Source organism: Cydia fagiglandana, chromosome 23 (genome assembly GCF_963556715.1).
Source record: "Cydia fagiglandana chromosome 23, ilCydFagi1.1, whole genome shotgun sequence".
In the NCBI taxonomy this organism is placed as follows: Eukaryota; Metazoa; Arthropoda; class Insecta; order Lepidoptera; family Tortricidae; genus Cydia; species Cydia fagiglandana.
This window is the reverse complement of record NC_085954.1, coordinates 11,297,064-11,321,768: the sequence shown is the minus strand read 5'-3', so window position 1 is coordinate 11,321,768 and position 24,705 is coordinate 11,297,064. Positions and strand designations below refer to the sequence as shown.

The 24,705-nt window shown below is 38.9% G+C and overlaps 1 long non-coding RNA gene across 1 annotated transcript in view; it reads left to right on the top strand.

The window, feature by feature from the left end:
- Positions 1-24,705, top strand: part of LOC134675968 (uncharacterized) — a 512,277-nt gene that overhangs the window by 389,044 nt on the left and 98,528 nt on the right. The gene's annotated exons all lie outside the window — the stretch shown is intronic.

Sequence of the window (24,705 nt, the reverse complement as noted above, 5' to 3'; positions counted from 1 at the left end):
GAGTTCAAGTCTCACCCAAGACAGTAATTTTTCCACTTTTAAATTTATTCTAAGCTTAATAGCATCGTTCGCAGACGTTTCTGCTTGTTACAAATTAAAATTAGAATCACTTTCTACTGTACTTAATAGCAACATTAAGAAAACCTAATAATTATTTTTAATTAAATTTTTTTTGAAATATTATTTTAACTGTAAGTAATTTACCACCACCTTTTTAGGGTTCCGTACCCAAAGGGTAAAACGGGACCCTATTACTAAGACTTCGCTGTCCGTCCGTCCGTCCGTCCGTCCGTCTGTCACCAGGCTGTATCTCACGAACCGTGATAGCTAGACAGTTGAAATTTTCACAGATGATGTATTTCTGTTGCCGCTATAACAACAAATACTAAAAACAGAATAAAATAAAGATTTAAATGGGGCTCCCATACAACAAACGTGATTTTTGACCAAAGTTAAGCAACGTCGGGAGGGGTCAGTACTTGGATGGGTGACCGTTTTTTTTTTGCTTTTTTTTGTTTTTTTTTTTTTTTTGCTTTATGGTACGGAACCCTTCGTGCGCGAGTCAGACTCGTTTTTTCGTTTTTTTATTTTTTTTTCATGTAGAATTTTCAGAGTTAGACCAATAATTTCACAGAAGTTTGACATTTAAAACTCGACTCCACTCGAGCACTTTTCGACCCCATCGGCCATCTTCTCTGCGTGCAATGTGGGCCGCCCGCTCATTGCCACTTCAGCTTGCTAATCCGGTGGGCTATGTCGGTGACTTTAGTTCGGTTCAGTTCGGTTGCAGACTTACCTATTTTATTTTATTGGTTTACCAGTAGGTAACTACAATGAAGTATTTGAACAAATTAAATTATTTTCCAGGAAATATTTTAATTTGTCTTTATCAAGTAGAAACACTACTATATAAATTATAAACTGAAATAAATGTCATATACTAAGAAAAAGTGACCAAGGCCGCCAGTGCTCCAGGCTGGAATCGAACCAGCGTCCTCTGCTATCGCGGCAGGTGCCTGAAACCCGACCCGGTGGCCCGGTGGCCGAGTGGTTCAGGCACCTGCCGCGATAGCAGAGGACGCTGGTTCGATTCCAGCCTGGGGCACTGGAGGCCTTGGTCACTTTTTCTCAGTATATGACATTTATTTCAGTCAGTAAGTAACTGTTACACGATGCGTACATACATTTATTAAATGCTTAATAACTAAGAGCTTAGTGTACAATAAAATTGAGGTAAACCCTGCATGCAAATCACTGCAAATTAAAAGACTTGACGCAGTCTTACTCTATTATTTTGTGAATTTATTAATGTGGGCTGTTACAGTGTTAATATATTTTTTGACTGCATATCAGTCTATGTAGTAAATAAGCTTCTCCATGTAGAAACAATCTAGCAGTGCGCGGCGCTAGTTCTGAAAAGGCCGTGCGACCCGGCTGACGCGCCGGAATTCCGGTGCAGACAGACGATAGTTCTAGCTAAGGCTACGCCTGACCTTCAGCGGATCGAACTCATCATCACAATTCTTAAGAGGCCCACTCATTAACAGTCCGCCGGACGGTATCGGCCTGTCAGTTAGAACAAAATTTTGACAGTTCCGAACAACTGACAGGCCGATACCATCCGGCGGATTGTTAATCAGTGGGCCCCTTTAAGAGCCTGGCTCTTGTCGGTGGAGTAATCGCCATTCCGTTCTTCTCTCTGTCTTTGAGCTACTGATACGTCACTACGTTGAGCGGATCGAAATAATTTGTTTATTTTTTTAAGTATACTCTGTAACTTATAGCTAACAAGCCAAAGCGTCAGAAATATTAATATATGTCGAACACTAGGTATGTAATTATCTCTAACAAACAGGACATTATAACTTAAAAATAGCAGTAGTCTCCTTAAGATTTTTCTATTAATCTCTTAGATTTTCTAATAATCATACCCCATAAATAAGCTTCTCCATGTAGAGAGTCTAGCAGTGGATCCACTCCCTGTCACACTTACGTACGAATTTACAAGTGCGACAGAGATGCAACACGACGGTTCGCAGTAGGCCCTCAGGAAGAGGACAAACTTTGTGCTCGTATTTTGGAGGCTAAGACCCCTTTTTGGAACCTACATTATTGAGTTTTATCTCCTAGATTCTGTTCATAAAGAGAGTCGTGGATTATTAACAAATTCATTCTACGACTCTACCCTTTCCGCACTCTATTTTGTTTTCCACTCTTAAAAACTTTCAACCTATATTAAATCGGCTCTACGATCATTTCAATACCATATTTTGAATAGTTCCAAGTTTAATTTCATCGTTTAAGGGGCCCACTGATTACCACTCCGTCGGACGACATCGGCCTGTCATTTCATCAAAAGCGAAATTTGATAGCTCCGATCAACTGACAGGCTGATATCGTCCGGCGAACTGGTAATCTGTGGGCCCCTTTAAGTAAACGCTCCGTGTACCCTTAGCCACAGCCTTACCGCCTGTCACTTGTCAAGCGAAAATATGAAGCGTTTAGGGTTGAACAATGCACGTGCGTAATTACACGGCTTAGCGAGATTCGGCTTTGCACACCCCTAGCACGAAACCGTTTAGTGTCTCTATGCAGTCTGTGTGCAGACGCCATGATATGTAGGTATGTAATATACGTAATACGTTAGGGATGTACCGACTAGTCGCCGACTAGTCGGGAAAGCCGACTATCCGGCCACATTTGTAGTCGGCGATTAGTCGGCGACTAGTCGGCAAAAATGGCCGATTAGTCGGCACTTTATTAGTGAAATAATATCATATGTTTTATGTTTATTTTACTAAAATACCTATTCAGGATGCATACGAAAACTTTTGTTCATATAAATAATTGACCATTTGATCGTTATCGTATGTTGCTGGGCTGGTGTTTTCCTCTACAGGTCGATCTCAACTGATTCTCGTGTAATTTCATGTGCAAGTTCGACAGTTAATTATTTTTATTGTTATTCAGTTTTTGTTTTTTTTTAATGGTAGGGCCATGAGGAACTATTAATGTTATTGCAAAATTTAGAGACTTAGACAGGGCTCATGAGGGCTAGACGTTGCTCGTGAAGACGCTGACCACAGGGGATAGGTTCTTAACTGGCGACTTCATACGGGAAATAGAGCCATGGAAATGCCTCCTACAAGCTGTACTGACGGTCTGCTCAGGATCGTAAAATAAAAGAACTAAAGACAGAAATTGAACGAGGATTCTTGTGATAGGTCTTTGAACCTGTAGAGAACACCTTTTAGCCAAGCTAATATGATGAATAGCGCTACAAAAGGAACGAAACTATTGTTTTTCACCTAAACTTATACGAAACTAATGATCTGGCCGACTAGCCGACTAGTCGGCCGACTAATCGGCCATTCGAGCGCCGATTAGCCGGCTAGTCGGCTAGTCGGCCAAATCAATAGTCGGTACATCACTGATACGTATTAATATGTGTTTGTTTTAGGGTAGTCTCTTGACGGTATTTTTACAGTATGTACATAATATTTATTATGGTGCTACTTTGCCGCACTAGTGCGATAATTAGCACATTACGTAACTATGTCAAAGACTTGAAGGGCCGCATCAGGTATGTAGGTACTTTTAAGTAACAAGATACGCTACGTCAGCCACTTGCGAACACACCAGAGACAGCAACGTTGATAGCAGTCGCCGTGGCCGAATCGGCTGTGGAGAGTCAATTATATATATGTGACGTTCCACGGCAAAAGGTACCTTATGGCGGCTGGTGCTTACGTCGCATAGCGCCGCAATAATATTGGAGCAGCGTTAATAATAGCGTAAGCATAAGGTACCTTTACCCGTGGTACGTCACATATGTAGATAGGTAGGTACTTACTATGATTTAGATTATTTTAATTTAGTTTTCAGTGTCTTTAAAAGTTTATTTTTCCTTCAAGTTTTTTTAAGTTAAAGTCAATTATTAAAAACCGGGCAAGTGCGAGTCGGACTCGCGCACGAAGGGTTCCATACCATAATGCAAAAAAAAAACGAAAAGAAACAAAAAAATAAAACGGTCACCCATCCAAGTACTGACCACTCCCGACGTTGCTTAACTTTGGTCAAAAATCACGTTTGTTGTATGGGAGCCCCATTTAAATCTTTATTTTATTCTGTTTTTAGTATTTGTTGTTATAGCGGCAACAGAAATACATCATCTGTGAAAATTTCAACTGTCTAGCTATCACGGTTCGTGAGATACAGCCTGGTGACAGACGGACGGACGGACGGACGGACAGCGAAGTCTTAGTAATAGGCTCCCGTTTTACCCTTTGGGTACGGAACCCTAAAAACTTAACCCTATATAATGGAAACATAAGTCAGATAAAAACAAAATAAATAAATCGAAATTCCTTACCGCATTATCTACCTTCATCGGCCAAGCGCAAGCGCAAATATTAGTAGAAGAGCCGGCCGCAAATTTTCTAACCGACTTGATACCACGATGAAATACACAATGGGAAACCATAAAAGTGATGCTAAGTCCGAATTCGATAGTCTGCCACGGCGGAACTTGCCGAAAGTACGAAAAAGAAGGCCACTTCCGGTGCGAAAAAAGGGGGCTGATTTAACCCATCTGATACCGAAATAATAATTATGGCAGCAGTTAGAAATTTACATGTAGACACATAAAAGCGAAGTCTGCCAGTATTTTTTTAGCCGGAAGTGCTTGGCAGACGCTCTCAAAGGTGGCCAACGGGACCCCTAATTTAACCCATCTGATACCACCATGAAACCAATTCCAGTCGGTAGGTATGAACCCTCATGTCAGGAATATATAAGTCTGCCAAGGCTATTCCTGCCGAAACACCTTGGCAGACGAGATTATGTAAGCAAGGTCGGCATCGGTTACCCTACACTAACCCATCTGATACCACCATGAAACCAATTCCAGTCAGTAGGTACGAACCCCCATTTTAAGAATATATAAGTCTGCCAAGGTTTTTCCTGCCGAAACACCTTGGCAGACGAGATTATAAGCAAGATGACCATCGGTTACCGTACACTAACCCATCTGATACCGCCATGAAACCAATTCCAGTCGGTAGGTATGAACCCTCATTTCAGGAATATATAAGTCTGCCAAGGCTTTTCCTGCCGTAACACCGTGGCAGACGAGATTATGTAAGCAAGGTCGGCATCGGTTACCCTACACTAACCCATCTGATACCACCATGAAACCAATTCCAGTCGGTAGGTATGAACCCCCATTTTAGAAATATATAAGTCTGCCAAGGTTTTTCCTGCCGAAACACCTTGGCAGACGAGATTATAAGCAAGATGACCATCGGTTACCGTACACTAACCCATCTGATACCACCATGAAACCAATTCTAGTCGGTAGGTATGAACCCTCATTTCAGGAATTTATAAGTCTGCCAAGGCCTTTCCTGCCGAAACACCTTGACAGACGAGATTATGTAAGCAGCATCCGCATCCGAGGGATCCGTATTTTGGAATTATACAGATTACGGACATTATTAATAGCTGTAGGCTTATTTATTACTTTATGATTATACATATTAGTATATTATTATGTTATTAATAAAATATATTTATAATTTATTAAACCTAAACTTAATACATTGGGAATTCATTACCTGCTTACGGCAGTAGTAGGGATTAGTGGGTGAGTTCTGGCTCACTGAGTTAAATGTTGTAATCTCTATTTCGCAAAATGGAATTTTAATGTGACTTTAATGTATGTGCAGTCTACTTAGTAATTGGGTTTAAAGATATAAAAACACACATTTTATTTCCTATCCTAAGTATCCTATCCTAAGTTTATTCAAATAATATTCTGAACATATATAGTAACATCATTACTTATTCTGTGTACAGTGGAGAAAACGAATGAAATCATGCAATTTGATTTTGCTATTTTTAAATAAAGAGTAATCAAACAGTATTTTCCACAGTTGTTGGTAATGATACCATATCTTACAATTTCTCTTTATGAACATTTTATGATACCTACCCTTCCAGTTTTCGCCCGAATTAATCAAAAAATTCACCAACACCATTTACACCAACCAAATAGAAAACGGGTCCGTGTCCGAATTCGCGATCTCGACTCCGGGTCCAGGTTCAGGTAGAAGTCGAATTCAAAATCTTGCTTGTTTTGCCAGTGGGGTAACTTGCTTAACAATCAATTAGAAAAAGACAAGTCGTCGAGGAGTTCCGTTCTGATCACCATCAGCAATACCACTTCATCAAATGCCACTGTTCTTAATGTAAATCCTTGTTTGCCTGATGAAAATACAAAAGTCACTATACAATGCCATTCAGATTTGTAGAGTTCCCTGGATTCCTTATGTATCCCATCATTAGAACTTGAGCTTGACGAAAATGTGACTTAAAAACCTAACGTGCTTAACAAACATAACGAAGAGGACAAATCCCCAAACATGAGCTATGCGTCGTTGAAGAGTTCCATTCTGATCATCATCAGCAGTTTCACTTCATCAAATGTCACAATTTTGAATGTAAATGCTTGGTTTGTTTATAAAAACACCAGTTTCACTATATGTTAGGGTGGTTCAAAAAACATTTTTTTTTCCTAAGAGGCACCCCCTTATTTAGTTACACTTATTATGTTGATAAAATACACCAAGTTTCGTAATTTATCTCAACTACAAGGGGGTGCTTCACCACGTTGAAATTTTGTATGTTGTTTGAAACCCAAAAAAAAAGAGTATTATTCAGAATTTTATTTAAATATCTGGTTTCACACTATTTGCACATGTGATGTATAAGTTTTGAAGTAGAAAAACATTTTCTTTCAAAATAATATCTTTTAAATCACACTTTCAAATAATGTGAAAACTACTACTTACATAAAAATCTAAAAAATAGTAACTTAATTTGTTTGGATTTCATACAATTTGAAAATTTCTAAGTGTTTGAGCACCCCCTTGTAGTTAAGATAAGATTACAAACTTGGTGTATTTTGTCAACATAATAAGTGTAACAAAATAAGGGGGTGCCGCTTCTTCTAGCTAGAGTTTGAATTTTTCCCATACAAACGTGAACCACCCTACTACTATATGTATACCTACAAGATTTGAAGAGTGCCCTCGATTCCTCCTTAATCTCACCCTCAGAACTGGGTTTTGACAAAGACGGAACCAATCTGTATGTATATACTTACAAGTTACAACTCAACTAAAAAAAGAATTTTCAAAATCGATCCCGAAATGACGGAGATATCAAACATTAAAAAAAACCGAATACCTCCTTTTTAGGGTTTCGTAGTCAAATGGTAAAAAACGGAACTCTTATAGATTCGTCATGTCTGTCTGTCTGTCTGTGTGTCTGTCCGTCCGTATGTCACAGCCACTTTTTTCCGAAACTATAAGAACTGTTTAAACTTGGTAAGTAGATGTATTCTGTGAACCGCATTAAGATTTTAACACAAATATAGAAAATAAATACAATAAATTTTGGGGGTCCCCCATACTTAGAACTGAAACTTAAAATTTCTTTTTCATTAAACCCATACGTGTGGGGTATCTATGGATAGGTCTTCAAAAATGATATTGAGGTTTCTAATATAATTGTTTTCTAAACTGAATAGTTTGCGCGAGAGACACTTCCAAAGTGGTAAATTGTGTGCACCCCCCCCGCTTTAATTTCTAAAATAAGAGAATGACAAAACTAAAAAATATATATGATGTACATTATCATGCAAACTTCCACCGAAAATTGGTTTGAACGAGATCTAAACTAGCCTCTAGACTGCTTGAGTCTCTTCAGCGATGCAATATTGACTATCGGTACATCGAAGTGTTGAAGTGTTTGTATAGTTACGCCACCATGTCGGTCCGAGTCAGGAGCAGAGTGCGAAGGCGATTCTATTGCAAAGAGCTGTAAGGCAGGGAGACGTTATCTCTCCGAAACTGTATACTGCCGTAATGGAAGACGCCTTCAAGCACCTGAAATGGCAAGGACTTGGCATCAACATCAACGGCGAATACATCACTCACCTTTGGTTTGCCGACGATATCGTAGTCATGGCAAAGTCGATGGAGGAACTCAGCATGATGGTCGATGACCTCAACCGAGTTTCACAACGGGTGGGCTTGAAAATGAACATGGACAAGACGAAACTTATGTCAAATGCCAATGTTGTGCCCATCCCAGTCTCTGTTGGGAACTCGGTACTCGAAGTTGTTGACTCGTACATCTACCTAGGACAAGTAGTCCAATTAGGTAGGTCCAACTTCGAGAAGGAGGTTAACCGCCGAATCCAACTCGGTTGGGCAGCGTTCGGGAAACTACGTAATGTCTTTTTGTCCGACATACCTCAGTGCCTCAAGACGAAAGTCTTTAATCAATGTGTGTTATCAGTGATGCCTTACGGCTCCGAAACGTAGTTTTTCACTATCGGCCTCATCTCAAAATTCAAAGTCGCTCAACGAGCTATGGAGAGGGCTATGCTCGGAGTTTCTCTGCGTGATCGAATCAGAAATGAGGAGATCCGTAGACGAACTAAAGTTACCGACATAGCCCACCGGATTAGCAAGCTGAAGTGGCAATGGGCAGGCCACAATGCGCGCAGAGAAGATGGCTGATGGGGTCGAAAAGTGCTCGAGTGGATACCACGGACTAGCAAGCGCAGCGTAGGGCGTCCACCCACAAGATGGACGGACGACCTTGTTAAGGCCGCCGGAAGACGCTGGATGCGGGTCCCTTCCAACCGGTACGAATGGAGGTCCAAGGGGGAGGCCTATGTTCAGCAGCGGACGTCTTATGGCTGAGATGATGATGATGAACATTGTCCGTCACCCATGACGTCAGTGTGTTACGCGTTACGCTGTCTCGAGTTTATCATTTTTTCCCCACCTTAAAAAGTGCTCAGCGCCGCTAAAGAAGTTTTCACTTCAATAATACAAAAACAATAATAAAGCAAACCCAAAAAGCGGCCAAGTGTGAGTCGGACTCGCCCATGAAGGGTTCCGTAGCATCAAGTAACATAACAAAATTACGGTTTACGATTTATGACGATTAAAAAAAACTACCTACTAGATCTCGTTCAAACCAATTTTCGGTGGAAGTTTGCATGATAATGTACATCATATATATTTTTTAGTTTTGTCATTCTCTTATTTTAGAAGGTGAAGGGGGGGGGGGATGTGCTCACAATTTACCACTTTGGAAGTGTCTCTCGCGCAAACTATTCAGTTTAGAAAAAAATTATAATACAAACCTCAATATCATTTTTGTTTTGAAGACCTATCCATAGATACCCCACACGTATGGGTTTAATGAAAAAGAAATTTTAAGTTTCAGTTCTAAGTATGGGGGACCCCCAAAATTTATTGTTTTTTTTTCAATTTTTGTGTTAAAATCTTAATGCGTTTCACAGAATACATCTACTTACCAAGTTTCAACAGTTCTTATAGTTTCGGAAAAAAGTGGCTGTGACATACGGACGGACAGACGCACAGACAGACATGACGAATCTATAAGAGTTCCGTTTTTTGCCATTTGGCTACGGAACCCTAAAAAGGAGGTATTAATTCGGTTTTTTTAATGTTTGATATCTCCGTAATTTCGGGATCGATTTTGAAAATTCTTTTTTTAGTTGAGTTGTAACTTGTAAGTTTATACATACAGATTGGTTCCGTCTTTGTCAAAACCCCCTTCTGATGGTGAGATTTATGAGGAATCGAGGGCACTCTTCAAATCTTCTAGGTGAAGGAAATGATGATGATGATCCTTCCGGCCGATTTCGACCATGGCGACCACTTCGACTCCTAGTTAGCTCGGCGCTCGTACGCCCGAATATGGCTGACAGAGCCGATCTTGGAGGTGAACCTCCGCGCAAATTGAGGGCACGTGAGAACACCAGCCACATAGTGGTAGTGAATGGAAGCAGGCTGGCGCGCTTTCAGATCATCGCGTTTAGTGTCGAGGTCAACTTTACGTTGCTTCTCGAAATCGCGCACTTTGTCATGCACCAGCCTGCGCCACTCAGGACGTTGTGCTGCATATAGTAGTAGGGTGGTTCACGTTTGTATGGGAAAAATTCAAACTCTAGCTAGAAGAAGCGGCACCCCCTTATTTTGTTACATTTATTATGTTGACAAAATACACCAAGTTTGTAATCTTATCTTAACTACAAGGGGGTGCTCAAACACTTAGAAATTTTTCAAATTGTATGAAATCCAAAAAAAAATAAGTTACTATTTTTTAGATTTTTATGTAAGTAGTAGTTTTCACATTATTTGAAAGTGTGATTTAAAAGATATTATTTTGAAAGAAAATGTTTTTCTACTTCAAAACTTATATATCACACTAGACGAGCCCGCAGCTCCGCTCGCGTAAATGAAATAAAGAGTTTGTCTTATGTTTAGTTAAATACCGACATTATTATGTATTCAACCCTGCCAGGGTTTATAACTGTGATAAGGATTTCTTATTTGTCAAGTAGGTAGCCGTTATTTGGATAACTTAATTCGAAAATTTCTTATAACGTACGTAGGTATTTATTTAAAACTTGTTTTAACATAAAATTATTACTTATTGTTGTAAGCCTAGTTGCAAAAGCGTTCATTAGATTACTTATTTTCCGCTTTAAGCCACGAATATGGACGACCACCACCCATAAATCGCCTTTTCATACAAACGTAGGTAGTCCCCATTTCCCTTTCTGGATCTTAACATTACTACGGCTAAGGTGACGCAACGATCCAAAGGACTCACCTGGCCTCCGATACCAGATCACGTCATGTTTCTTGCGATCTTGCGATAGCTCTCGCCATCGGGCGTCTCCCATTTTGTTGTCCCAAGTACGCTCGTCTCCCATTCTATAACTTTGTATTTTTGGCTCATCTCGGCAGCTCTTTCCCAGGACGAATGACAATGTTTGCCGAAGCCATGAAAATCAATGTGAATAATAATAACTCATAAAGAAATTTAAAACAATAAAATACACATTATTAACACGATAATCATACGATAATATTATTTTGATTGATATGTCATAAATGACATAATTCACTCGTATGGGCTATGGTCTAAGGTTGAGGTTGGCAGCACTTTTTATTTTACTTCGTGTAAAAAAACTCAGAAATACCTGTATACCAACATGACAAACATAATTTAGGTTACTTTAACTTACGGATTTTTTGGTCTAATCTGTAGGCCCGCCAAACGAAAGCAACCGAGAGTTGCCGAGAGATGGCCGAATAAAGTTATTTTGAAAATTTCATTTGCTTATTGTAAATTAAATACGCATCGAAAGCGATAAATTTTATGTTCTAGTTATATTCTCATATTTAGATAATAGATTGGAACAGTTTTTTCTTATCATACGTGCGTCGTATTCGAGAAACGTGTCAAAAAATTTTTAGAAATTTGTAAGGTGCCATCTCGCTTCTTCTCTCGTTTTTTATCACGTTCTGGTTTTTCAATTTTATATATACAGGGTGTCCCATAAATCGACGTCAAGCCGTAAACGGATAATAGACCAAGTCATAACAGTTATCATAAAAATACAAAAAAAAATCCAACTCATGTTTTTTTAAATTATGGTCACTTTAAAAATTCACTAAAAAATCCACACCCTGTAATGGTTCTTTAACTCTTGTTACTACAAATTCCATAATTTATTCTAATTTTTTTATTATTGTGTAATCTTGAATAATTACAGGGTGTGGATTTTTAAGTGAATTTTTAAAGTGACCATAATTTTTAAAGAACATGAGTTGGATTTTTTTTTGTATTTTTATGATAACTGTTATGACTTAGTCTATCATCCGTTTACGGCTTGACGTCGAATTCTGGGACACCCTGTATGATGTGCAAATAGTGTGAAACCAGATATTTTTAATAAAATTCTGAATAATACTCTTTTTTTTGGGTTTTAAACAACATACAAAATTTGAACGTGGTGAAGCACCCCCTTGTAGTTGAGATAAATTACGAAACTTGGTGTATTTTATCAGCATAATAAGTGTAACTAAATAAGGGCCCCTTAGGAAAAAAAAATGTTTTTTGAACCACCCTAACATATAGTGATACTGGTGTTTTTATAAACAAACCAAGCTTTTACATTCAAAATTGTGACATTTGATGAAGTGAAACTGCTGATGATGATCAGAATGGAACTCTTCAACGACGCACAGCTCATGTTTGGGGATTTGTCCTCTTCGTTATGTTTGTTAAGCACGTTAGGTTTTTAAGTCACATTTTCGTCAAGCTCAAGTTCTAATGATGGGATACATAAGGAATCGAGGGAACTCTACAAATCTGAATGGCATTGTATAGTGACTTTTGTATTTTCATCAGGCAAACAAGGATTTACATTAAGAACAGTGGCATTTGATGAAGTGGTATTGCTGATGGTGATCAGAACGGAACTCCTCGACGACTTGTCTTTTTCTAATTGATTGTTAAGCAAGTTACCCCACTGGCAAAACAAGCAAGATTTTGAATTCGACTTCTACCTGTACCTGGACCCGGACGCGGACCCGGACTCGAGATCGCGAATTCGGACACGGACCCGTTTTCTATTTGGTTGGTGTAAATGGTGTTGGTGAATTTTTTGATTAATTCGGGCGAAAACTGGAAGGTTAGGTATCATAAAATGTTCATGAAGAGAAATTGTAAGAGATGGTATCATTACCAACAACTGTGGAAAATACTGTTTGGTTACTCTTTATTTAAAAATAGCAAAATCAAATTGCATGATTTCATTCGTTTTCTCCACTGTACACAGAATAAGTAATGATGTTACTATATATGTTCAGAATATTATTTGAATAAACTTAGGATAGGATACTTAGGATAAGAAATAAAATGTGTGTTTTTAGATCTTTAAACTCAATTACTAAGTAGACTGCACATACATTAAAGTCACATTAAAATTCCATTTTACGAAATAGAGATTAAACATTTAACTTTGCAAAAGTAGATAATTGAAATATTTTAAAAGCAATAAAAATAGATTAGGTTAGATTCGAGCTACAATGACATTAGTTTGGGTTCAAGGCAAGGTTGCAGGGCCTCAACAAGGGAAAAAAGGGGGAGGGACTGTTGGCCTGGCTCAGTGAGCCAGAACTCACCCACTAATCCCTACTACTGCCGTAAGCAGGTAATGAATTCCCAATGTATTAAGTTTAGGTTTAATAAATTATAAATATATTTTATTAATAACATAATAATATACTAATATGTATAATCATAAAGTAATAAATAAGCCTACAGCTATTAATAATGTCCGTAATCTGTATAATTCCAAAATACGGATCCCTCGGATGCAGATGCTGCTTACATAATCTCGTCTGTCAAGGTGTTTCGGCAGGAAAGGCCTTGGCAGACTTATAAATTCCTGAAATGAGGGTTCATACCTACCGACTAGAATTGGTTTCATGGTGGTATCAGATGGGTTAGTGTACGGTAACCGATGGTCATCTTGCTTATAATCTCGTCTGCCAAGGTGTTTCGGCAGGAAAAACCTTGGCAGACTTATATATTTCTAAAATGGGGGTTCATACCTACCGACTGGAATTGGTTTCATGGTGGTATCAGATGGGTTAGTGTAGGGTAACCGATGCCGACCTTGCTTACATAATCTCGTCTGCCACGGTGTTACGGCAGGAAAAGCCTTGGCAGACTTATATATTCCTGAAATGAGGGTTCATACCTACCGACTGGAATTAGTTTCATGGCGGTATCAGATGGGTTAGTGTACGGTAACCGATGGTCATCTTGCTTATAATCTCGTCTGCCAAGGTGTTTCGGCAGGAAAAACCTTGGCAGACTTATATATTCCTAAAATGGGGGTTCGTACCTACTGACTGGAATTGGTTTCATGGTGGTATCAGATGGGTTAGTGTAGGGTAACCGATGCCGACCTTGCTTACATAATCTCGTCTGCCAAGGTGTTTCGGCAGGAATAGCCTTGGCAGACTTATATATTCCTGACATGAGGGTTCATACCTACCGACTGGAATTGGTTTCATGGTGGTATCAGATGGGTTAAATTAGGGGTCCCGTTGGCCACCTTTGAGAGCGTCTGCCAAGCACTTCCGGCTAAAAAAATACTGGCAGACTTCGCTTTTATGTGTCTACATGTAAATTTCTAACTGCTGCCATAATTATTATTTCGGTATCAGATGGGTTAAATCAGCCCCCTTTTTTCGCACCGGAAGTGGCCTTCTTTTTCGTACTTTCGGCAAGTTCCGCCGTGGCAGACTATCGAATTCGGACTTAGCATCACTTTTATGGTTTCCCATTGTGTATTTCATCGTGGTATCAAGTCGGTTAGAAAATTTGCGGCCGGCTCTTCTACTATATAGCAATCTTTCGATCATTAGTTTTGCTTCGCATTCCTGTCTTCGACACGCGCCAACTACTATCCTTTTCTTTCATATTAATGATTGATATGAAAGAAAGAGTAGGCTAAAAGTAGCCCTTGTAGCTTTATTACTTGTTATATTATAGTTGTCAATCGCTCTCGCATACTTCTAAGATACACGGCTCGATTCGGGAAATGAATTAGAGATTAACGAGATACGATAATTATAGTAAAGATATGTAACGTTCCACGAAAAAGGTACCTTATGGCGGCTGGCGCTGCGATTCGGGAAATGACGTAGAGACTAGATATGAAATAGTAAAGAACCTTGGCCAATTTGGAAGTCCTTAAACGGGCTCAGGTCCCAAGTTGGTCGCTGTAGGCAAAACATGGCCAAATGGGGAATGCTCCGTAGCCCCTCGACTCAGTGTACCTGCGACACAGCAACGCAAACCATGGCACATCTACTGGCGTGCCCCGCATGCCCGCATCGCTGCTCGGAGCTGGATCTGAGGGACGCGACAGCCAGGGCTGTCAACACCGCTGCCTACTAAAAATGGAACCTCGACACGAAAAGAAGAAGAAGTAAAGATATGTGACGTTCCAAAAGGTACCTTATGGCGGCTGGCGCTTACGTTGCATAGCGCCGCTACAATATTGGAGCGGCGTTAATAATAGCGTAAGCACCAACTGCCATCAGGTGTAGCTTTACCCATGGGACGTCACATATCTTTACTATATCGTATCTAGTTAATCTCTAATTCATTTCCCGAATCGAGCCGACAGGCTCAGCCTGGCTGTATCTTGTCTTCTGTGAAAGAGTTTTCTTTTGGAATGTCTGATACCCGCTCGTACATTAGTAAATATACTCTGTATCTTTAGGTATTTAAATAAAAGTAAACAAACAATTTGTACATTTTCGAGTTGTTATATTAGCGGTAAGAGCGTGCGACTTTTAATCCGGAGGTCGCGGGTTCAAACCCCGGCTCGTACCAATGAGTTTTTCGGAACTTATGTACGAAATATCATTTGATATTTGCCAGTCGCTTTTCGGTGAAGGAAAGCATCGTGAGGAAACCGGACTAATCCCAATAAGGCCTAGTTTCCCCTCTGGGTTGGAAGGTCAGATGGCAGTCGCTTTCGTAAAAACTAGTGCCTACGTCAAATCACGGGATAACGCCAGGAAGAAGAAGATATAATTTATTAATTAACCAATCTAATACCTAAACTTCTGGATCTGTCACTGAACGACCTTTAACCTATATTATTTGATCATGTAATGTTTTCGTCTACCCTCAACTGGCTTAAGGAGACATTTGAGGGTAGATTTTGTTTACTTTTATTTAAATGCCTAAAGATACAGACATAAAGATATAGTCCATGCACGCTCCCTATTGTAAATAATATCGTAAAATTCGGTGCGATATTCCGGTTTTTCGGGATTCCATAATTCCGGTATTCAAGCCTTATTTAATAGCAAAACATCTACAAATCTCAGAAAACCGCAAAACATAAACATATCCATATATCCGATATAACATAACGTATAACAATCCGCGAAAGCATATTTATAAGTTATGGCCTATATTACTTTGATTCATCTCTTTATCGAGGCCGTATTGTCATACTGTTGTTATTGGCTATATTTATTTAGTTTAGTTTCCACTATGTATTTGTCCCATGGGTAAAGGTACCTTATGAAAATGGGCGCTTACGCTATTATTAACGCCGCTCCAATATTATTGCGGCGCTATGCAACGTAAGCGCCAGCCGCCATAAGGTACCTTTTGCCATGGAACGTCACATGTATGTTTAAAAGTAGATATTAGGTAGCCAAATACTCAAAATTTTCATTTAGTTACTTAGCCACTCTTGTGGGTAAAATGAAACTTTCTCATCCGTTTTTAAATGAATAATTTTATTGATAAGTCCCAATCATATTTCCGATTAAAAACTAATACTTAACAATATCATTAAAACTAACTATAAATTAAAGATTTAAAAACTAAACTAAAACTAAACTAAACTAAATTAATAAATTAACTCTAAATTAAACTAAATTAAAACTAAGCTAAATAAAGCCACAACCGAGAACTCAATCAAACAACCCGTCCCGCGCCCTTCCAGATGCAAAGGTGCCCATCACGCTCGCCGCGTTGCCACGCTGGACCGCGATAGACAGCCTCTGCACCAGGAATGACCCGGAACGAGGGTCATGACCTCCCTCCCTCAAACGTTGCCCCAATTCTCTCAAAATTGGGTTTTAAATTGGGTATCAATAAAGCCTTGAGAAGAGCGTATGTGGACTATGTGGGGCATCCGGGGGGAAAACGCCCGTGATATCGCTGGAGTGGCGAAGCCCAAAAAGACCTGTCCGCCCTCGGAATACCCAACTGGCGTGAAGTGGCGCCAAGATCCTCTTTGGGTCACTGAGCCAGTGATGTATGTACGTACTCGACGACGTTGGCCAGATGACCTCGACGCCTTTGACAGGACCTGGTGGGAGACGGGTCAAGACCGGGATACTTGGAAAGGGAGGAGGTCTTTGCCCAGCAGTGGGACACCCTAGGCTCATATAAATAAATAAATAAAAGCCTTTACGAGCTGGTGTCATGAAAATCAAATTATTATTAGTAGAGAGTACCATTTTGTAACTTTTGGAGTTGAAACTCTAGGTCCATGGGGTCCCAGCGCGCATAAAGCTGGAAACAAATTATCGGACGCGGCTGACGGACGCGGCTGACAGCCGCGACTTATAGGTATCTAGATAATGAATATACACTGAACTGTGCAAACTATCGGAGGTAAGCCGTGGACGTAACCTTGTGCTGACCTTGACATCATCATCAACATCATCAACATTTATTCAGCAAATAGGCCACAAGGGCACTTTTACACGTCAACATTGAATTTACATAAAAGCAAAAATAATAACATCAACAATTTTACAAAATATTACTAACAATTCAATCTAACGTATTACATTTACTAAGAGATGTATATGGTCTCTTAATGTCGAATTACATACAAAATACAGATACAAAACACAAAAAAAAAACTATAATATTTAGAGGTGTAAAAGTCTCTAGGTGTCAGAACTATAAGATTATAGTTTATCAAGTTATCCTTAGAGATGTATAAGGTCTCCAAGAGTAAATATCCTGTATAATTATACATTCATTAAGAGAAAAGAAACATACGAGAGCAGAATGAGGCGTCTCACTGAAATTAATTAATAAAAATAAAGTTACTAAGTATAATAGCTCGTGTTAGCTTAAACAGACCAGTCTCCACAAACAGCACCCGTTCACGAGTATGACGCGTATCTCAGCCATCGCCTCCCTCAACCTTCATTCGGGAAAGTGGCGACCCGATCAACGACGCCACCGTAAGCAAAGACTTTTAAGCGAGCATGACATGTTCAAGCTACCGGCCTATATTAATATTAAAATAGAAATAACATGTAGCTGTAAGACACGGCATTTTGTGCTCATATGTTACATAAAAGACAGTATAGCTTCACATAATTACTAGCCTAAGTTGACTTAGAGATGTAAAGGTCTCTAAGTGTCAGAAACATTAAAAATATAGGTATTTACAATCAAAAATAAAAATCAAATTGAGCCTTCGGACATCCGACAGAAATCTGGCGCGCTGGATGTTCCTGTCAGCAGCAAGCCACGTCCCGAACACTGTGCACACTTTTATGTCGCGCCCGTCAGCCGCGTCCGTCAGCCGCGTCCGATAATTTGTTTCCAGCTTAAGTTGTTCGCAGAAATCGCGAAGCGTCTGGTTGACGTAACTGGTGACCGAAGAGCTGGCTACCTCGCACAACGTATCAGCATTGCGATACAGCGAGGAAATGCCGCCAGCATCCTTGGTACAATGCCTGAAGAACCTATTTTAGATTTAAGCCAGTTATTAATTTATTTTAGTAATACCACTGTATATATCTTGTTTGTTAATAAATGATTATACCGACATACGAAAAAATGAAAATATTTGATTTGACAAACACGCTTAGCCTTCAAAGATACGAGTATCATAATAATTATACTGGAGAATTTGGGACGGTGGCCGTGGCCGGGCCGTCTATGAAGACGCCGGTTTGATTCCGGCCTCGGCCACCGGAGGGTTCGGTCACTATTTCTTTACTATATGACAACTATTTCAGTTTATAATCACTAAAAATAATGAAGTAGGTAAACTGCAATACGCCAGAGCTCAGAAAATGGAGCAACTTCATAAAGTGCGTTATTTTTCCATCTTCCACGTAAGTTTGCTTTGTGCTAGGGTGACCATGTAACCTACAGATAAGGCAATGCACATTTTATAGCAATATTTATTACCTCACCAGCTTGTAAAAACTCTCAAAAACTGTTAACCCTTCGGGTGGCAGCACCTGCGGTTGAACGGCAGGAGAAATGGCGCGGGCATTTTTTTTAAAATGCCTTTGCGTGGCAGAAGCCGCGAGAAGGTTCGGTCATAACAAGCCCGTAATTGGCAGAGACCGTCTCGCGGCATCTGTGCGACGCTGCATTTCGCGCCTAAAATAAAACCGTTAAAACTATGCCTTGCTTGCTCTCTCTTGCACTTGCACATGTGTCCCAAAGTAAATTGATGCAAAATTTTAGTTGTTTTTTAGATGTTGGCTAGTTTTAGTTGTTTTTTAGATGTTGACTTTTAAGTGATAAATTTGAAAAATATTCAAAAATGTTCATTTGGATTAGATTTTATTTGATGTTTTAGGTACAGCTAGTACTTTCCTCGCGTTGATATGGCGGAAAATTGCGTTTTGAGTCGGGGGCAAAATGTGTTTACGCTCGTGTCGTGGTTCAATTTAGGAATATTCCGCTTGCTCGGGTATCAATATTAGCACGAGCGGTTAAACAAGTTTGCTCCCTTGTAAAACAAATCAATATTATGCATCAGGTCATATTTTCAGGGTAACATATCGTAGAGGTTAACGTTTAGTTACCAACCTAAACTCTGGTTCGTTTTTTATCATTTTTACACATTAAGGTAAACGTACTAGGGCTCGCCATGCTAATGCCCAATAGATGACGATGTAGATATAAGTATATACCTAATATGTAATAATAGATGACACCTTGCTGTCACCTCTATTGACAATGACTTAAGTTTCAAGATGACATGTACTGGGACCTACATTTACCTTATTATTTACTTTTACGGGATTAAATCGCGTGTAATAATTATCAACCACTTGAACAAGCGATCTCACATATGAAAAAAACCATCCTGGAATCATATAAGTTTTCATTGAAATCTTATCCTCAAGAAACATTGCGACATGGTCACCCTACAAAACTCTCAGCCACTCGAGTGTGGCCATTCCAGACATTTACAAACACGAAACCATACGGGAATACACATTTGTTTGATAACACTTCGCATTTCCAGTGCAACTGGTGCAAGACATATTTTATTTCTGTCGTTATTGCTATTTCGTGGGTCTACAGTACCTAGGTACTATTTGTTATGTATACTTGTAGTGTACACATTTTTAAAGGGTCAGCAACGCGCATGTATCTTCCCTGGAGTTGCAGGCATCCATAGGCTACAGTTACCGCTTACCAACAAGCAAGCATTTATGGCACCGCATTATTTACTGAGTATCTACATTACTTATTTTAGATTAACGCATTCACTGCCGTTTTCTTAGCGCTACGCTAGTAGCCGATCTCAGCGTTTTCCCGCTTTGTAGAGGAAAGCGACTACGAGCAGAGGACCCGCCAGCGCGTTATGTGCTATGGACAAACATTTTAGTATCCAATAATTTTTATATCCATGGATAGAAAACGCCAGTTGAAATTTTGAATAAAGTACGGATATACAGGTGTACACGTACGAGTACAGTCATCACACGGGATTGTTATGCCATTTAGGGTTCCTGGTAAATTGGAAATTGTAGCTAAAAGTACATCCGTTCGGCCCCAATTTTGGTGTTTGCCATAAGCCGCGCGTGGCGCTGTCGCCACCTAGCGGCCATATCTGTGCTGATCGTAACAGATCGTAAAAGTTAAAGAGTGAGTCTTCTGTACCTAGTACTATTATTTATTCTGTGCCAATACCCACCACCATACCATACCATCGGTCTGGACCGGACCGGACCCTAAATGGTGCAACAATCGCGGATCGTAATAGTACGAATTGCCCCCCTAATGAATTTTGATTGTCCCCCTACAAATAGTTTGGGAGTAATATTTTTTACAATGAGTCATCTCATTCGCATAAATAAATATATCTTACAGCCATACTTTAATTAACCCAAAAATTTCGTATTCGCAACACATAATCATGTCACGAGCCGCGAAAAACAGGAAAAGGAAAATGAATAAGGAAAACCCTCGTTCGCGAATTCGTATTTTGCAATTGCACCGGTACCTTGGGGTGTTTCTGACGCATTACGTTTTTAATTAACACTGTAGGGATGTAAATTGTACCGGTATTTGCATGGTATTTGTTTTGGTACGTGTTTGTACCAGTAGTTTGAGAGCAACGCGTATGGAAGTCTGAATAAGCTTATAAAAAGTCATTTCGGTATATACAAATATTTGAAATATTGCACCGCTCGGTTCGTAAATATGTTACATTATTTCACTTCGTACAATTTGTCTTTTGTTAAGACTTTTTATATAAAATCCTACAAATAATCTTTGGACCTATTTGCGGGTGGATTCTCATAGGTATTAATTTTTAACATTAAACTGATATCTGAATGATGTCATTTAGTTATCATTTGCGCATATATTTTGCTCGTACATATATTGACGCGAGCAATACATGACGGGCGGGTGATAACAAAAAGACATCATTTTAAAGACAAAATGTATGTTTGAATTGGTCTTTTTATTACACGTATAACCTACACTTGTTTTTTGGTACGAGTTTTCAAAAGGTTACTAATACTCGTATGATAATAACGGTACGTATTCTTGGCAAGATTTTATATATCATCATATTTGTAAGCTTTTACAAATATGATGATACCGGTACGTATCCCAACTCAAATAATATTAACCGCGTATTTTTCCGATTATAATTTCGCACAAATTCAAAGGGGAAAGGCCTCGGATCCAGTTGGGAGTGGGTTCCCAAATTAATTATGTCACCTTATTATACTTGCACTTTTCTTTTTGTAAGACTTTTTATATCAAAGCTTACAAATATGATGATACCGGTATGTACTACGTTTTCCATCTCAAATAATACTAAACGCGTATTTTTCCGATTATAATTTCGCACAAACTCAAAGGGGAAAGCCTCGGATCCAGTCGGGGGTGGGTTCCCAAATTAATTATGACACATTATTACACTTCAACACTTGTTTTTTTTTTGGTAAGACTTTTTATACAAAAGCTTGCAAATATGATCATACCGGTACATATCCCAACTCAAATACATAATATTAACCGCGTATTTTTCCAATTATAATTTCCAACAAACTCAAAGGGGAAAGCCTCGTATCCAGTCGGGGGTGGGTTCTCAAATTAATTATGTTACCATATTACACTTGCACTTTTCTTTTTGTAAGACTTTTTAAATAAAAGCTTACAAATATGATGATACCGGTACGCACTGCGTACTACGTTTTCCATCTCAAATAATATTAACCGCGTATTTTTCCGATTATAATTTCGCACAAACTCAAAGGGGAAAGCCTCGGATCCAGTCGGGGGTGGGTTCCCAAATTAATTATGTCACCGTGTAACGCTTGCCACTTGGCAAGAGCTGTTTGAATTTGGAGTTGGCAAAGATTTTACTATTATTTAATCCGGGCACGGGAGATGGGGCGACGTATGGGTGGAAATTGTGGCGAACTGAATTTATTTCTAGTTTAGCATTGTAAGTCATTAGAGAAAAGTAGGTATATATTGGCATTAAAGATTATTTTCATATCTCATGCTCTGAAAGGGGGTCATTATTGTTTTAAAAGTCATCCCTTGGTTAAGAATCTAATATTAACGCATCCTCCGACTTGGTAAAGCCCGATTGAGAATGGTAACCTTGACTATAGATTATTTAGACCTGCAGCTATAGATTTTTTACATTTATGCAGAAATGCTGCATATTAATCGTCATTTCGATATTGACAGAAGATACCTAATAAATATCTGAAGAGGGAAAAATACGGGAGAGAAAATGTTTTTCCACTTCTAAATATTTTCCATTCTCCATGATTTTTAGTAGGTACGTTATTGACACAATGTCTAGGTTTAGGTATAGATTTTCTTTTTTTTAATTTTTAATTTTTTTTAAAGCGTAGCGAAGTGAGTTGTTAAGATTTAATGGAAACCGTTTTCTCCCGAAATGTAAATTTCATCAAGTACATTTTGTCAGTCTAGACTCGTTAGTCGCAACCCGCCCCCGTATGTTTCCAACGCCAACTCCTAAGGAGAGAGCTATCCCATGTTAGCCGCTTCCACAAAATTTACTGTGACGTACAAACGGCTTTATTGTTTGCTCTTATTTATCTGGCTGCGATATGGTTAATACGATCCAGCGCTTTCAGGAAAATCTGAGACAAAAGTTTGGTACCTAGGCATTATACTCGTATCGTACTCAGGAGGAGTCTTGAGGAAAATCTGACATATAAGTTTGGTACCTAGGCATTATACCCGTATAATACTAATTATACGGGTATAATGGGTTAGTTGGTGTTTAATGGGATTAATGGGTAGTCTTGAGGAAAATCTGAGACAGAAGTTTGGTACCTAGGCATTATACCCGTATAATACTAACTATACGGGTATAATAATAATTATAGAGTCTTGAGGAAAATCTGAGACAGAAGATTGGTACCTAGGCATTATACCCGTATAATACTAACTATACGGGTATAATAATAATTATAGAGTCTTGAGGAAAATTTGAGACAAAAGTTTGGTAACTAGGCATTATACTCGTAATGACATAATGTACATTACCTAGGGAAGCCCTAGTATTATAACATATACCTACAACATAATATTTTAGATTTAATAGTTAAGTTTTATGACATTTTAATTTGAATTTAATTTTTTTACAATTTTTATTTTTCGTTGGCATTACTTATTCAAACATTGTTATATTTTAAGACTATTTTATTGAATTTTTGTGCTTAAACTATTATTGCTATAATTTTTTGTATACAATTTGACGATCTTTTTGTGAATTTTTGCTGTTTTTTTGGAAAAATAACATGTAAATTTTCAATAACAAATAAATATTAGCTATCTATCTATAGACTCTTGTGGAAAATCTGAGACAGAAATTTGGTACCTAGGTATTATACTCGTATCGTACTATAGAGTCTTGAGAAAAATCTGAGACACGAAGTTTGGTACCTACGTAGACATTATAATCGTCCTATATACACTCTTGCGGAAATCTAAGACAGAAGTTTGGTACCTAAGCATTATACTCGTATATAGACTGTTGTGGAAAATCTAAGACAGAAGTTTGGTACCTAGACAGTACTACTTTCAAGGCACCTCGCCTTCCTCAGAACCCCTAGTGTAAATTTTATTTGATAGCGTGACGAGCGTTCGCGTTTGCGTTATGTCTATTTTTTGTATGTGATTTTGAACAGCGCGACAAGCGGGACGTTTTGTAAACTCAAAATCCCATTCAAAATGATACTTAACGCAAACGCGTACGTCACGTCACGCTATCGAATGAAATTTACACTAGGGGTAAGTTATATAAAGACTGTTAGATTAATCTTCCACTCGGATTCAAAATAAGGTGGGGAGAAACCACTATTAAGGTGCCGTTCGAATGCAGGCTGCACCAGTATTACTGCTGCAGTATTGCAGCGTGACATTACTGCCAACTGCATTGCTGCCGCAAATGTTAATTTCCGGGCAGCAACATTGATTTTGACATTACTGCAGGAAACATCAAAATGACAGTTTTGTTCAAACTGAAACGGGGACCTTCGCTTACGCTCGGTCAATAAATAACTACATTTTACTTCTTATTAATATCTTATAGATAAGTGCTTTTACCAAAGACAATATAAAAAAAACATATACCTGCGAGTTCTGTAACAGTCTTATTAGCACCTTTAAAACGCGGTACTTGAACTTAGCCGATTCCAAAAAAGGAGGTTGTCAATTTATTTGAGTAGTAACACTTGTTCCGGGCTAAGTCCAATTTTAAGGTTCTAATTTAATCTGCCATTTTTGGAGGGAAACCGTTAAAAGAATGTCAAGTGTTAAAATTACTGTCAACTTCCTTTCTGAATGTTAGGAAATATTTTTTGTCACCAAATTGGTGCTAAGCGGTGGTGGCCAAGTGGATCTGACGTCCGACTTTCAATCCGGAGGTAGGTTCAAATCCTGGCTCATACTAATGACATTTTCGGAATATATGTACGG